Source organism: Conger conger, chromosome 8 (assembly GCF_963514075.1).
Source record: "Conger conger chromosome 8, fConCon1.1, whole genome shotgun sequence".
Taxonomy (NCBI): Eukaryota; Metazoa; Chordata; class Actinopteri; order Anguilliformes; family Congridae; genus Conger; species Conger conger.
This window is the reverse complement of record NC_083767.1, coordinates 35,671,458-35,686,422: the sequence shown is the minus strand read 5'-3', so window position 1 is coordinate 35,686,422 and position 14,965 is coordinate 35,671,458. Positions and strand designations below refer to the sequence as shown.

General features: G+C 42.4%; 13 non-coding genes across 13 annotated transcripts; all 13 read left to right on the top strand.

The window, feature by feature from the left end:
* The first annotated feature begins 89 nt into the window (after positions 1 to 89).
* Positions 90 to 171, top strand: trnas-gcu (transfer RNA serine (anticodon GCU)). The gene has a single exon. It is a non-coding gene; the product is annotated as a tRNA-Ser (tRNA).
* A 601-nt stretch (positions 172 to 772) lies between these two features.
* On the top strand, positions 773 to 854 carry trnas-gcu (transfer RNA serine (anticodon GCU)). The gene has a single exon. It is a non-coding gene; the product is annotated as a tRNA-Ser (tRNA).
* Positions 855 to 1,469: 615 nt separating this feature from the next.
* Positions 1,470 to 1,551, top strand: trnas-gcu (transfer RNA serine (anticodon GCU)). Its single transcript has one exon. It is a non-coding gene; the product is annotated as a tRNA-Ser (tRNA).
* Positions 1,552 to 2,862: 1,311 nt separating this feature from the next.
* trnas-gcu (transfer RNA serine (anticodon GCU)) lies at positions 2,863 to 2,944 on the top strand. Its single transcript has one exon. It is a non-coding gene; the product is annotated as a tRNA-Ser (tRNA).
* A 615-nt stretch (positions 2,945 to 3,559) lies between these two features.
* trnas-gcu (transfer RNA serine (anticodon GCU)) lies at positions 3,560 to 3,641 on the top strand. Its single transcript has one exon. It is a non-coding gene; the product is annotated as a tRNA-Ser (tRNA).
* A 1,310-nt stretch (positions 3,642 to 4,951) lies between these two features.
* trnas-gcu (transfer RNA serine (anticodon GCU)) lies at positions 4,952 to 5,033 on the top strand. Its single transcript has one exon. It is a non-coding gene; the product is annotated as a tRNA-Ser (tRNA).
* Positions 5,034 to 5,647: 614 nt separating this feature from the next.
* On the top strand, positions 5,648 to 5,729 carry trnas-gcu (transfer RNA serine (anticodon GCU)). Its single transcript has one exon. It is a non-coding gene; the product is annotated as a tRNA-Ser (tRNA).
* A 615-nt stretch (positions 5,730 to 6,344) lies between these two features.
* On the top strand, positions 6,345 to 6,426 carry trnas-gcu (transfer RNA serine (anticodon GCU)). The gene has a single exon. It is a non-coding gene; the product is annotated as a tRNA-Ser (tRNA).
* A 2,008-nt stretch (positions 6,427 to 8,434) lies between these two features.
* On the top strand, positions 8,435 to 8,516 carry trnas-gcu (transfer RNA serine (anticodon GCU)). The gene has a single exon. It is a non-coding gene; the product is annotated as a tRNA-Ser (tRNA).
* Positions 8,517 to 10,522: 2,006 nt separating this feature from the next.
* On the top strand, positions 10,523 to 10,604 carry trnas-gcu (transfer RNA serine (anticodon GCU)). Its single transcript has one exon. It is a non-coding gene; the product is annotated as a tRNA-Ser (tRNA).
* A 1,994-nt stretch (positions 10,605 to 12,598) lies between these two features.
* On the top strand, positions 12,599 to 12,680 carry trnas-gcu (transfer RNA serine (anticodon GCU)). The gene has a single exon. It is a non-coding gene; the product is annotated as a tRNA-Ser (tRNA).
* Positions 12,681 to 13,977: 1,297 nt separating this feature from the next.
* trnas-gcu (transfer RNA serine (anticodon GCU)) lies at positions 13,978 to 14,059 on the top strand. Its single transcript has one exon. It is a non-coding gene; the product is annotated as a tRNA-Ser (tRNA).
* A 615-nt stretch (positions 14,060 to 14,674) lies between these two features.
* Positions 14,675 to 14,756, top strand: trnas-gcu (transfer RNA serine (anticodon GCU)). Its single transcript has one exon. It is a non-coding gene; the product is annotated as a tRNA-Ser (tRNA).
* Positions 14,757 to 14,965: the final 209 nt, after the last annotated feature.

The following is a 14,965-nucleotide window of genomic DNA, read 5'->3' as shown; positions in this document are numbered from 1 at the left end:
TCTACCTGTTCTTCATTGGTTGCTTTGAGTCCCAGTTTCTTTGAATCTTGCAATAATCTTTCATACTCCAGTGAGTTCCCGCGGTTTAGGACGAGGTGGCCGAGTGGTTAAGGCGATGGACTGCTAATCCATTGTGCTCTGCACGCGTGGGTTTGAATCCCATCCTTGTCGAACTGGAGCATTGGGTTCCATGGAGCTTGATGTATGTTTGAGGTGAATGCCACCCAATCCAGGCTTTCATTCGTACCCTCATCTGGTGAAAACAATTGTCTGGAGTGTTCTTCATTCACCTATGGAAGCCATTTCCTCTCCCAGCAAGTACTGATATATTTGGGTTATCGATACTGTGAATTTCCAGGTCCTTTGTAAACAGCAGCAATTCAGTGATCTCATATTTACACTCATCGGTCCATACAACCTTATTCCACACCTCAGATATCCTGTTTTCGTGTACCAGTGCAAGTTTTCTTTTTTGCTGTTCATATCCTCTTCTACGTAGTGGCTTTTTGTCTGCCAGACATCACCTTAGACCTATATGATTGAGTTGCCTTTTCACAGCGCAAAGACAGACAGAAACACCTGTGCATTTCTTCAGATCTGAAGAACGAGAGGAACTAGATTTTTTCCTTTTCATTGAACATACATTATTCATAGTTTATTTGAAATGATGATAGCTTTGTTGGTCTACCTGTTCTTCATTGGTTGCTTTGAGTCCCAGTTTCTTTGAATCTTGCAATAATCTTTCATACTCCAGTGAGTTCCAGCGGTTTAGGACGAGGTGGCCGAGTGGTTAAGGCGATAGACTGCTAATCCATTGTGCTCTGCACGCGTGGGTTCGAATCCCATCCTCGTCGAACTGGAGCTTTTGGGTTCCATGGAGCTTGATGTATGTTTGAGGTGAACGCCACCCAATCCAGGCTTTCATTCGTACCCTCATCTGGTGAAAACAATTGTCAGGAGCCTTTCTCTGGAGTGTTCTTCATTCACCTATGGAAGCCATTTCCTCTCCCAGCAAATACTGATATATTTGGGTTATCGATACTGTGAATTTCCAGGTCCTTTGTAAACAGCAGCAATTCAGTGATCTCATATTTACACTCATCGGTCAATACAATCTTATTCCACACCTCAGATATCCTGTTTTCGTGTACCAGTGCAAGTTTTCTTTTTAGCTGTTCATATCCTCTTCTACGTAGTGGCTTTTTGTCTGCCAGACATCACCTTAGACCTACATGATTGAGTCGCCTTTTCACAGCGCAAAGACAGACAGAAACACCTGTGCATTTCTTCAGATCTGAAGAACGAGAGGAACTAGATTTTTTCCTTTTCATTGAACATACATTTTTCATAGTTTATTTGAAATGATGATAGTTTTGTTGGTCTACCTGTTCTTCATTGGTTGCTTTGAGTCCCAGTTTCTTTGAATCTTGCAATAATCTTTCATACTCCAGTGAGTTCCAGCGGTTTAGGACGAGGTGGCCGAGTGGTTAAGGCGATGGACTGCTAATCCATTGTGCTCTGCACGCGTGGGTTTGAATCCCATCCTTGTCGAACTGGAGCATTGGGTTCCATGGAGCTTGATGTATGTTTGAGGTGAATGCCACCCAATCCAGGCTTTCATTCGTACCCTCATCTGGTGAAAACAATTGTCAGGAGCCTTTCTCTGGAGTGTTCTTCATTCACCTATGGAAGCCATTTCCTCTCCCAGCAAATACTGATATATTTGGGTTATCGATACTGTGAATTTCCAGGTCCTTTGTAAACAGCAGCAATTCAGTGATCTCATATTTACACTCATCGGTCCATACAAACTTATTCCACACCTCAGATATCCTGTTTTCGTGTACCAGTGCAAGTTTTCTTTTAAGCTGTTCATATCCTCTTCTACGTAGTGGCTTTTTGTCTGCCAGACATCACCTTAGACCTACATGATTGAGTTGCCTTTTCACAGCGCAAAGACAGACAGAAACACCTGTGCATTTCTTCAGATCTGAAGCACGAGAAGAACTAGATTTTTTCCTTTTCATTGATCATACATTATTCATAGTTTATTTGAAATGATGATAGTTTTGTTGGTCTACCTGTTCTTCATTGGTTGCTTTGAGTCCCAGTTTCTTTGAATCTTGCAATAATCTTTCATACTCCAGTGAGTTCCAGCGGTTTAGGACGAGGTGGCCGAGTGGTTAAGGCGATGGACTGCTAATCCATTGTGCTCTGCACGCGTGGGTTGGAATCCCATCCTCGTCGAACTGGAGGTATTGGGTTAGATGGAGCTTGATGTATGTTTGAGGTGAACGCCACCCAATCCAGGCTTTCATTCGTACCCTCATCTGGTGAAAACAATTGTCAGGAGCCTTTCTCTGGAGTGTTCTTCATTCACCTATGGAAGCCATTTCCTCTCCCAGCAAGTACTGATATATTTGGGTTATCGATACTGTGAATTTCCAGGTCCTTTGTACACAGCAGCAATTCAGTGATCTCATATTTACACTCATCGGTCCATACAACCTTATTCCACACCTCAGATATCCTGTTTTCGTGTACCAGTGCAAGTTTTCTTTTTAGCTGTTCATATCCTCTTCTACGTAGTGGCTTTTTGTCTGCCAGACATCACCTTAGACCTATATGATTGAGTTGCCTTTTCACAGCGCAAAGATAGACAGAAACACCTGTGCATTTCTTCAGATCTGAAGAACGAGAGGAACTAGATTTTTTCCTTTTCATTGAACATACATTATTCATAGTTTATTTGAAAGGATGATAGTTTTACTGGTCTACCTGTTCTTCATTGGTTGCTTTGAGTCCCAGTTTCTTTAAATCTTGCAATAATCTTTCATACTCCAGTGAATTTCAGCGTTTTTGGACGAGGTGGCCGAGTGGTTAAGGCGATGGACTGCTAATCCATTGTGCTTTGCACGCGTGGGTTCGAATCCCATCCTTGTCGAACTGGAGGTTTTGGGTTCCATGGAGCTTGATGTATGTTTGAGGTGAACGCCACCCAATCCAGACTTTCATTCGTACCCTCATCTGGTGAAAACAATTGTCAGGAGCCTTTCTCTGGTGTGTTCTTCATTCACCTTTGGAAGCCATTTCCTCTCCCAGCAAGTACTGATATATTTGGGTTATCGATACTGTGAATTTCCAGGTCCTTTGTAAACAGCAGCAATTCAGTGATCTCATATTTACACTCATCGGTCCATACAACCTTATTCCACACCTCAGATATCCTGTTTTCGTGTACCAGTGCAAGTTTTCTTTTTTGCTGTTCATATCCTCTTCTACGTAGTGGCTTTTTGTCTGCCAGACATCACCTTAGACCTATATGATTGAGTTGCCTTTTCACAGCGCAAAGATAGACAGAAACACCTGTGCATTTCTTCAGATCTGAAGAACGAGAGGAACTAGATTTTTTTCTTTTCATTGAACATATATTATTCATAGTTTATTTGAAATGATGATAGTTTTGCTGGTCTACCTGTTCTTCATTGGTTGCTTTGAGTCCCAGTTTCTTTGAATCTTGCAATAATCTTTCATACTCCAGTGAGTTCCAGCGGTTTAGGACGAGGTGGCCGAGTGGTTAAGGCGATGGACTGCTAATCCATTGTGCTCTGCACGCGTGGGTTTGAATCCCATCCTTGTCGAACTGGAGCATTGGGTTCCATGGAGCTTGATGTATGTTTGAGGTGAATGCCACCCAATCCAGGCTTTCATTCGTACCCTCATCTGGTGAAAACAATTGTCAGGAGCCTTTCTCTGGTGTGTTCTTCATTCACCTTTGGAAGCCATTTCCTCTCCCAGCAAGTACTGATATATTTGGGTTATCGATACTGTGAATTTCCAGGTCCTTTGTAAACAGCAGCAATTCAGTGATCTCATATTTACACTCATCGGTCCATACAACCTTATTCCACACCTCAGATATCCTGTTTTCGTGTACCAGTGCAAGTTTTCTTTTTAGCTGTTCATATCCTCTTCTACGTAGTGGCTTTTTGTCTGCCAGACATCACCTTAGACCTACATGATTGAGTCGCCTTTTCACAGCGCAAAGACAGACAGAAACACCTGTGCATTTCTTCATATCTGAAGAACGAGAGGAACTAGATTTTTTCCTTTTCATTGAACATACATTATTCATAGTTTATTTGAAATGATGATAGCTTTGTTGGTCTACCTGTTCTTCATTGGTTGCTTTGAGTCCCAGTTTCTTTGAATCTTGCAATAATCTTTCATACTCCAGTGAGTTCCAGCGGTTTAGGACGAGGTGGCGGAGTGGTTAAGGCGATGGACTGCTAATCCATTGTGCTCTGCACACGTGGGTTCGAATCCCATCCTCGTCGAACTGGAGCTTTTGGGTTCCATGGAGCTTGATGTATGTTTGAGGTGAACGCCACCCAATCCAGGCTTTCATTCGTACCCTCATCTGGTGAAAACAATTGTCAGGAGCCTTTCTCTGGAGTGTTCTTCATTCACCTATGGAAGCCATTTCCTCTCCCAGCAAATACTGATATATTTGGGTTATCGATACTGTGAATTTCCAGGTCCTTTGTAAACAGCAGCAATTCAGTGATCTCATATTTACACTCATCGGTCAAAAAACCTTATTCCACACTTCAGATATCCTGTTTTCGTGTACCAGTGCAAGTTTTCTTTTTAGCTGTTCATATCCTCTTCTACGTGGTGGCTTTTTGTCTGCCAGACAGCACCTTAGACCTACATGATTGAGTCGCCTTTTCACAGCGCAAAGACAGACAGAAACACCTGTGCATTTCTTCAGATCTGAAGAACGAGAGGAACTAGATTTTTTCCTTTTCATTGAACATACATATTTCATAGTTTATTTGAAATGATGATAGTTTTGTTGGTCTACCTGTTCTTCATTGGTTGCTTTGAGTCCCAGTTTCTTTGAATCTTGTAATAATCTTTCATACTCCAGTGAGTTCCAGCGGTTTAGGACGAGGTGGCCGAGTGGTTAAGGCGATGGACTGCTAATCCATTGTGCTCTGCACGCGTGGGTTTGAATCCCATCCTCGTCGAACTGGAGCATTGGGTTCCATGGAGCTTGATGTATGTTTGAGGTGAACGCCACCCAATCCAGGCTTTCATTCGTACCCTCATCTGGTGAAAACAATTGTCAGGAGCCTTTCTCTGGAGTGTTCTTCATTCACCTATGGAAGCCATTTCCTCTCCCAGCAAATACTGATATATTTGGGTTATCGATACTGTGAATTTCCAGGTCCTTTGTAAACAGCAGCAATTCAGTGATCTCATATTTACACTCATCGGTCCATACAACCTTATTCCACACCTCAGATATCCTGTTTTCGTGTACCAGTGCAAGTTTTCTTTTTTGCTGTTCATATCCTCTTCTACGTAGTGGCTTTTTGTCTGCCAGACATCACCTTAGACCTATATGATTGAGTTGCCTTTTCACAGCGCAAAGACAGACAGAAACACCTGTGCATTTCTTCAGATCTGAAGAACGAGAGGAACTAGATTTTTTCCTTTTCATTGAACATACATTATTCATAGTTTATTTGAAATGATGATAGCTTTGTTGGTCTACCTGTTCTTCATTGGTTGCTTTGAGTCCCAGTTTCTTTGAATCTTGCAATAATCTTTCATACTCCAGTGAGTTCCGGCGGTTTAGGACGAGGTGGCCGAGTGGTTAAGGCGATAGACTGCTAATCCATTGTGCTCTGCACGCGTGGGTTCGAATCCCATCCTCGTCGAACTGGAGCTTTTGGGTTCCATGGAGCTTGATGTATGTTTGAGGTGAACGCCACCCAATCCAGGCTTTCATTCGTACCCTCATCTGGTGAAAACAATTGTCAGGAGCCTTTCTCTGGAGTGTTCTTCATTCACCTATGGAAGCCATTTCCTCTCCCAGCAAATACTGATATATTTGGGTTATCGATACTGTGAATTTCCAGGTCCTTTGTAAACAGCAGCAATTCAGTGATCTCATATTTACACTCATCGGTCAATACAATCTTATTCCACACCTCAGATATCCTGTTTTCGTGTACCAGTGCAAGTTTTCTTTTTAGCTGTTCATATCCTCTTCTACGTAGTGGCTTTTTGTCTGCCAGACATCACCTTAGACCTACATGATTGAGTCGCCTTTTCACAGCGCAAAGACAGACAGAAACACCTGTGCATTTCTTCAGATCTGAAGAACGAGAGGAACTAGATTTTTTCCTTTTCATTGAACATACATTTTTCATAGTTTATTTGAAATGATGATAGTTTTGTTGGTCTACCTGTTCTTCATTGGTTGCTTTGAATCCCAGTTTCTTTGAATCTTGCAATAATCTTTCATACTCCAGTGAGTTCCAGCGGTTTAGGACGAGGTGGCCGAGTGGTTAAGGCGATGGACTGCTAATCCATTGTGCTCTGCACGCGTGGGTTTGAATCCCATCCTTGTCGAACTGGAGCATTGGGTTCCATGGAGCTTGATGTATGTTTGAGATGAATGCCACCCAATCCAGGCTTTCATTTGTACCCTCATCTGGTGAAAACAATTGTCAGGAGCCTTTCTCTGGAGTGTTCTTCATTCACCTATGGAAGCCATTTCCTCTCCCAGCAAATACTGATATATTTGGGTTATCGATACTGTGAATTTCCAGGTCCTTTGTAAACAGCAGCAATTCAGTGATCTCATATTTACACTCATCGGTCCATACAAACTTATTCCACACCTCAGATATCCTGTTTTCGTGTACCAGTGCAAGTTTTCTTTTAAGCTGTTCATATCCTCTTCTACGTAGTGGCTTTTTGTCTGCCAGACATCACCTTAGACCTACATGATTGAGTTGCCTTTTCACAGCGCAAAGACAGACAGAAACACCTGTGCATTTCTTCAGATCTGAAGCACGAGAAGAACTAGATTTTTTCCTTTTCATTGATCATACATTATTCATAGTTTATTTGAAATGATGATAGTTTTGTTGGTCTACCTGTTCTTCATTGGTTGCTTTGAGTCCCAGTTTCTTTGAATCTTGCAATAATCTTTCATACTCCAGTGAGTTCCAGCGGTTTAGGACGAGGTGGCCGAGTGGTTAAGGCGATGGACTGCTAATCCATTGTGCTCTGCACGCGTGGGTTGGAATCCCATCCTCGTCGAACTGGAGGTATTGGGTTAGATGGAGCTTGATGTATGTTTGAGGTGAACGCCACCCAATCCAGGCTTTCATTCGTACCCTCATCTGGTGAAAACAATTGTCAGGAGCCTTTCTCTGGAGTGTTCTTCATTCACCTATGGAAGCCATTTCCTCTCCCAGCAAGTACTGATATATTTGGGTTATCGATACTGTGAATTTCCAGGTCCTTTGTACACAGCAGCAATTCAGTGATCTCATATTTACACTCATCGGTCCATACAACCTTATTCCACACCTCAGATATCCTGTTTTCGTGTACCAGTGCAAGTTTTCTTTTTAGCTGTTCATATCCTCTTCTACGTAGTGGCTTTTTGTCTGCCAGACATCACCTTAGACCTATATGATTGAGTTGCCTTTTCACAGCGCAAAGATAGACAGAAACACCTGTGCATTTCTTCAGATCTGAAGAACGAGAGGAACTAGATTTTTTCCTTTTCATTGAACATACATTATTCATAGTTTATTTGAAAGGATGATAGTTTTACTGGTCTACCTGTTCTTCATTGGTTGCTTTGAGTCCCAGTTTCTTTAAATCTTGCAATAATCTTTCATACTCCAGTGAATTTCAGCGTTTTTGGACGAGGTGGCCGAGTGGTTAAGGCGATGGACTGCTAATCCATTGTGCTTTGCACGCGTGGGTTCGAATTCCATCCTTGTCGAACTGGAGGTTTTGGGTTCCATGGAGCTTGATGTATGTTTGAGGTGAACGCCACCCAATCCAGACTTTCATTCGTACCCTCATCTGGTGAAAACAATTGTCAGGAGCCTTTCTCTGGTGTGTTCTTCATTCACCTTTGGAAGCCATTTCCTCTCCCAGCAAGTACTGATATATTTGGGTTATCGATACTGTGAATTTCCAGGTCCTTTGTAAACAGCAGCAATTCAGTGATCTCATATTTACACTCATCGGTCCATACAACCTTATTCCACACCTCAGATATCCTGTTTTCGTGTACCAGTGCAAGTTTTCTTTTTTGCTGTTCATATCCTCTTCTACGTAGTGGCTTTTTGTCTGCCAGACATCACCTTAGACCTATATGATTGAGTTGCCTTTTCACAGCGCAAAGATAGACAGAAACACCTGTGCATTTCTTCAGATCTGAAGAACGAGAGGAACTAGATTTTTTTCTTTTCATTGAACATATATTATTCATAGTTTATTTGAAATGATGATAGTTTTGCTGGTCTACCTGTTCTTCATTGGTTGCTTTGAGTCCCAGTTTCTTTGAATCTTGCAATAATCTTTCATACTCCAGTGAGTTCCAGCGGTTTAGGACGAGGTGGCCGAGTGGTTAAGGCGATGGACTGCTAATCCATTGTGCTCTGCACGCGTGGGTTTGAATCCCATCCTTGTCGAACTGGAGCATTGGGTTCCATGGAGCTTGATGTATGTTTGAGGTGAACGCCACCCAATCCAGGCTTTCATTCGTACCCTCATCTGGTGAAAACAATTGTCAGGAGCCTTTCTCTGGTGTGTTCTTCATTCACCTTTGGAAGCCATTTCCTCTCCCAGCAAGTACTGATATATTTGGGTTATCGATACTGTGAATTTCCAGGTCCTTTGTAAACAGCAGCAATTCAGTGATCTCATATTTACACTCATCGGTCCATACAACCTTATTCCACACCTCAGATATCCTGTTTTCGTGTACCAGTGCAAGTTTTCTTTTTAGCTGTTCATATCCTCTTCTACGTAGTGGCTTTTTGTCTGCCAGACATCACCTTAGACCTACATGATTGAGTCGCCTTTTCACAGCGCAAAGACAGACAGAAACACCTGTGCATTTCTTCATATCTGAAGAACGAGAGGAACTAGATTTTTTCCTTTTCATTGAACATACATATTTCATAGTTTATTTGAAATGATGATAGTTTTGTTGGTCTACCTGTTCTTCATTGGTTGCTTTGAGTCCCAGTTTCTTTGAATCTTGTAATAATCTTTCATACTCCAGTGAGTTCCAGCGGTTTAGGACGAGGTGGCCGAGTGGTTAAGGCGATGGACTGCTAATCCATTGTGCTCTGCACGCCTGCGTTTGAATCCCATCCTCGTCGAACTGGAGCATTGGGTTCCATGGAGCTTGATGTATGTTTGAGGTGAACGCCACCCAATCCAGGCTTTCATTCGTACCCTCATCTGGTGAAAACAATTGTCAGGAGCCTTTCTCTGGAGTGTTCTTCATTCACCTATGGAAGCCATTTCCTCTCCCAGCAAATACTGATATATTTGGGTTATCGATACTGTGAATTTCCAGGTCCTTTGTAAACAGCAGCAATTCAGTGATCTCATATTTACACTCATCGGTCCATACAACCTTATTCCACACCTCAGATATCCTGTTTTCGTGTACCAGTGCAAGTTTTCTTTTTAGCTGTTCATATCCTCTTCTACGTAGTGGCTTTTTGTCTGCCAGACATCACCTTAGACCTACATGATTGAGTTGCCTTTTCACAGCGCAAAGACAGACAGAAACACCTGTGCATTTCTTCATATCTGAAGAACGAGAGGAACTAGATTTTTTCCTTTTCATTGAACATACATTATTCATAGTTTATTTGAAATGATGATAGCTTTGTTGGTCTACCTGTTCTTCATTGGTTGCTTTGAGTCCCAGTTTCTTTGAATCTTGCAATAATCTTTCATACTCCAGTGAGTTCCAGCGGTTTAGGACGAGGTGGCCGAGTGGTTAAGGCGATGGACTGCTAATCCATTGTGCTCTGCACGCCTGCGTTTGAATCCCATCCTCGTCGAACTGGAGCATTGGGTTCCATGGAGCTTGATGTATGTTTGAGGTGAACGCCACCCAATCCAGGCTTTCATTCGTACCCTCATCTGGTGAAAACAATTGTCAGGAGCCTTTCTCTGGAGTGTTCTTCATTCACCTATGGAAGCCATTTCCTCTCCCAGCAAATACTGATATATTTGGGTTATCGATACTGTGAATTTCCAGGTCCTTTGTAAACAGCAGCAATTCAGTGATCTCATATTTACACTCATCGGTCCATACAACCTTATTCCACACCTCAGATATCCTGTTTTCGTGTACCAGTGCAAGTTTTCTTTTTAGCTGTTCATATCCTCTTCTACGTAGTGGCTTTTTGTCTGCCAGACATCACCTTAGACCTACATGATTGAGTTGCCTTTTCACAGCGCAAAGACAGACAGAAACACCTGTGCATTTCTTCATATCTGAAGAACGAGAGGAACTAGATTTTTTCCTTTTCATTGAACATACATTATTCATAGTTTATTTGAAATGATGATAGCTTTGTTGGTCTACCTGTTCTTCATTGGTTGCTTTGAGTCCCAGTTTCTTTGAATCTTGCAATAATCTTTCATACTCCAGTGAGTTCCAGCGGTTTAGGACGAGGTGGCCGAGTGGTTAAGGCGATGGACTGCTAATCCATTGTGCTCTGCACGCGTGGGTTTGAATCCCATCCTCGTCGAACTGGAGCATTGGGTTCCATGGAGCTTGATGTATGTTTGAGGTGAACGCCACCCAATCCAGGCTTTCATTTGTACCCTCATCTGGTGAAAACAATTGTCAGGAGCCTTTCTCTGGAGTGTTCTTCATTCACCTATGGAAGCCATTTCCTCTCCCAGCAAATACTGATATATTTGGGTTATCGATACTGTGAATTTCCAGGTCCTTTGTAAACAGCAGCAATTCAGTGATCTCATATTTACACTCATCGGTCCATACAACCTTATTCCACACCTCAGATATCCTGTTTTCGTGTACCAGTGCAAGTTTTCTTTTTAGCTGTTCATATCCTCTTCTACGTAGTGGCTTTTTGTCTGCCAGACATCACCTTAGACCTACATGATTGAGTTGCCTTTTCACAGCGCAAAGACAGACAGAAACACCTGTGCATTTCTTCAGATCTGAAGCACGAGAGGAACTAGATTTTTTCCTTTTCATTGAACATACATTATTCATAGTTTATTTGAAATGATGATAGTTTTGCTGGTCTACCTGTTCTTCATTGGTTGCTTTGAGTCCCATTTCTTTGAATCTTGCAATAATCTTTCATACTCCAGTGAGTGCCAGCGGTTTAGGACGAGGTGGCCGAGTGGTTAAGGCGATGGACTGCTAATCCATTGTGCTCTGCACGCGTGGGTTGGAATCCCATCCTCGTCGAACTGGATGTTTTGGGTTCCATGGAGCTTGATGTATGTTTGAGGTGAACGCCACCCAATCCAGGCTTTCATTCGTACCCTCATCTGGTGAAAACAATTGTCTGGAGTGTTCTTCATTCACCTATGGAAGCCATTTCCTCTCCCAGCAAGTACTGATATATTTGGGTTATCGATACTGTGAATTTCCAGGTCCTTTGTACACAGCAGCAATTCAGTGATCTCATATTTACACTCATCGGTCCATACAACCTTATTCCACACCTCAGATATCCTGTTTTCGTGTACCAGTGCAAGTTTTCTTTTTAGCTGTTCATATCCTCTTCTACGTAGTGGCTTTTTGTCTGCCAGACATCACCTTAGACCTATATGATTGAGTTGCCTTTTCACAGCGCAAAGATAGACAGAAACACCTGTGCATTTCTTCAGATCTGAAGAACGAGAGGAACTAGATTTTTTCCTTTTCATTGAACATACATTATTCATAGTTTATTTGAAATGATGATAGTTTTGCTGGTCTACCTGTTCTTCATTGGTTGCTTTGAGTCCCAGTTTCTTTGAATCTTGCAATAATCTTTCATACTCCAGTGAATTGCAACGTTTTAGGACGAGGTGGCCGAGTGGTTAAGGCGATGGACTGCTAATCCATTGTGCTCTGCACGCCTGCGTTCGAATCCCATCCTCGTCGAACTGGAGGTTTTGGGTTCCATGGAGCTTGATGTATGTTTGAGGTGAACGCCAACCAATCCAGGCTTTCATTCGTACCCTCATCTGGTGAAAACAATTGTCAGGAGCCTTTCTCTGGAGTGTTCTTCATTCACCTTTGGAAGCCATTTCCTCTCCCAGCAAGTACTGATATATTTGGTTTATCGATACTGTGAATTTCCAGGTCCTTTGTAAACAGCAGCAATTCAGTGATCTCATATTTACACTCATCGGTCCATACAACCTTATTCCACACCTCAGATATCCTGTTTTCGTGTACCAGTGCAAGTTTTCTTTTTTGCTGTTCATATCCTCTTCTACGTAGTGGCTTTTTGTCTGCCAGACATCACCTTAGACCTATATGATTGAGTCGCCTTTTCACAGCGCAAAGACAGACAGAAACACCTGTGCATTTCTTCATATCTGAAGAACGAGAGGAACTAGATTTTTTCCTTTTCATTGAACATACATTATTCATAGTTTATTTGAAATGATGATAGCTTTGTTGGTCTACCTGTTCTTCATTGGTTGCTTTGAGTCCCAGTTTCTTTGAATCTTGCAATAATCTTTCATACTCCAGTGAGTTCCAGCGGTTTAGGACGAGGTGGCCGAGTGGTTAAGGCGATGGACTGCTAATCCATTGTGCTCTGCACGCGTGGGTTTGAATCCCATCCTCGTCGAACTGGAGCATTGGGTTCCATGGAGCTTGATGTATGTTTGAGGTGAACGCCACCCAATCCAGGCTTTCATTTGTACCCTCATCTGGTGAAAACAATTGTCAGGAGCCTTTCTCTGGAGTGTTCTTCATTCACCTATGGAAGCCATTTCCTCTCCCAGCAAATACTGATATATTTGGGTTATCGATACTGTGAATTTCCAGGTCCTTTGTAAACAGCAGCAATTCAGTGATCTCATATTTACACTCATCGGTCCATACAACCTTATTCCACACCTCAGATATCCTGTTTTCGTGTACCAGTGCAAGTTTTCTTTTTAGCTGTTCATATCCTCTTCTACGTAGTGGCTTTTTGTCTGCCAGACATCACCTTAGACCTACATGATTGAGTTGCCTTTTCACAGCGCAAAGACAGACAGAAACACCTGTGCATTTCTTCAGATCTGAAGCACGAGAGGAACTAGATTTTTTCCTTTTCATTGAACATACATTATTCATAGTTTATTTGAAATGATGATAGTTTTGCTGGTCTACCTGTTCTTCATTGGTTGCTTTGAGTCCCATTTCTTTGAATCTTGCAATAATCTTTCATACTCCAGTGAGTGCCAGCGGTTTAGGACGAGGTGGCCGAGTGGTTAAGGCGATGGACTGCTAATCCATTGTGCTCTGCACGCGTGGGTTGGAATCCCATCCTCGTCGAACTGGATGTTTTGGGTTCCATGGAGCTTGATGTATGTTTGAGGTGAACGCCACCCAATCCAGGCTTTCATTCGTACCCTCATCTGGTGAAAACAATTGTCTGGAGTGTTCTTCATTCACCTATGGAAGCCATTTCCTCTCCCAGCAAGTACTGATATATTTGGGTTATCGATACTGTGAATTTCCAGGTCCTTTGTACACAGCAGCAATTCAGTGATCTCATATTTACACTCATCGGTCCATACAACCTTATTCCACACCTCAGATATCCTGTTTTCGTGTACCAGTGCAAGTTTTCTTTTTAGCTGTTCATATCCTCTTCTACGTAGTGGCTTTTTGTCTGCCAGACATCACCTTAGACCTATATGATTGAGTTGCCTTTTCACAGCGCAAAGATAGACAGAAACACCTGTGCATTTCTTCAGATCTGAAGAACGAGAGGAACTAGATTTTTTCCTTTTCATTGAACATACATTATTCATAGTTTATTTGAAATGATGATAGTTTTGCTGGTCTACCTGTTCTTCATTGGTTGCTTTGAGTCCCAGTTTCTTTGAATCTTGCAATAATCTTTCATACTCCAGTGAATTGCAACGTTTTAGGACGAGGTGGCCGAGTGGTTAAGGCGATGGACTGCTAATCCATTGTGCTCTGCACGCCTGGGTTCGAATCCCATCCTCGTCGAACTGGAGGTTTTGGGTTCCATGGAGCTTGATGTATGTTTGAGGTGAACGCCAACCAATCCAGGCTTTCATTCGTACCCTCATCTGGTGAAAACAATTGTCAGGAGCCTTTCTCTGGAGTGTTCTTCATTCACCTTTGGAAGCCATTTCCTCTCCCAGCAAGTACTGATATATTTGGTTTATCGATACTGTGAATTTCCAGGTCCTTTGTAAACAGCAGCAATTCAGTGATCTCATATTTACACTCATCGGTCCATACAACCTTATTCCACACCTCAGATATCCTGTTTTCGTGTACCAGTGCAAGTTTTCTTTTTTGCTGTTCATATCCTCTTCTACGTAGTGGCTTTTTGTCTGCCAGACATCACCTTAGACCTATATGATTGAGTCGCCTTTTCACAGCGCAAAGACAGACAGAAACACCTGTGCATTTCTTCAGATCTGAAGCACGAGAACAACTGGATTTTTTCCTTTTCATTGATCATACATTATTCATAGTTTATTTGAAATGATGATAGTTTTGTTGGTCGACCAGTTCTTCATTGGTTGCTTTGAGTCCCAGTTTCTTTGAATCTTGCAATAATCTTTCATACTCCAGTGAGTTCCAGCGGTTTTGGACGAGGTGGCCGAGTGGTTAAGGCGATGGACTGCTAATCCTTTGTGCTCTGCACGCGTGGGTTCGAATCCCATCCTCGTCGAACTGGAGCTTTTGGGTTCCATGGAGCTTGATGTATGTTTGAGGTGAACGCCACCCAATCCAGGCTTTCATTCGTACCCTCATCTGGTGAAAACAATTGTCAGGAGCCTTTCTCTGGTGTGTTCTTCATTCACCTTTGGAAGCCATTTCCTCTCCCAGCAAGTACTGATATATTTGGGTTATCGATACTGTGAATTTCCAGGTCCTTTG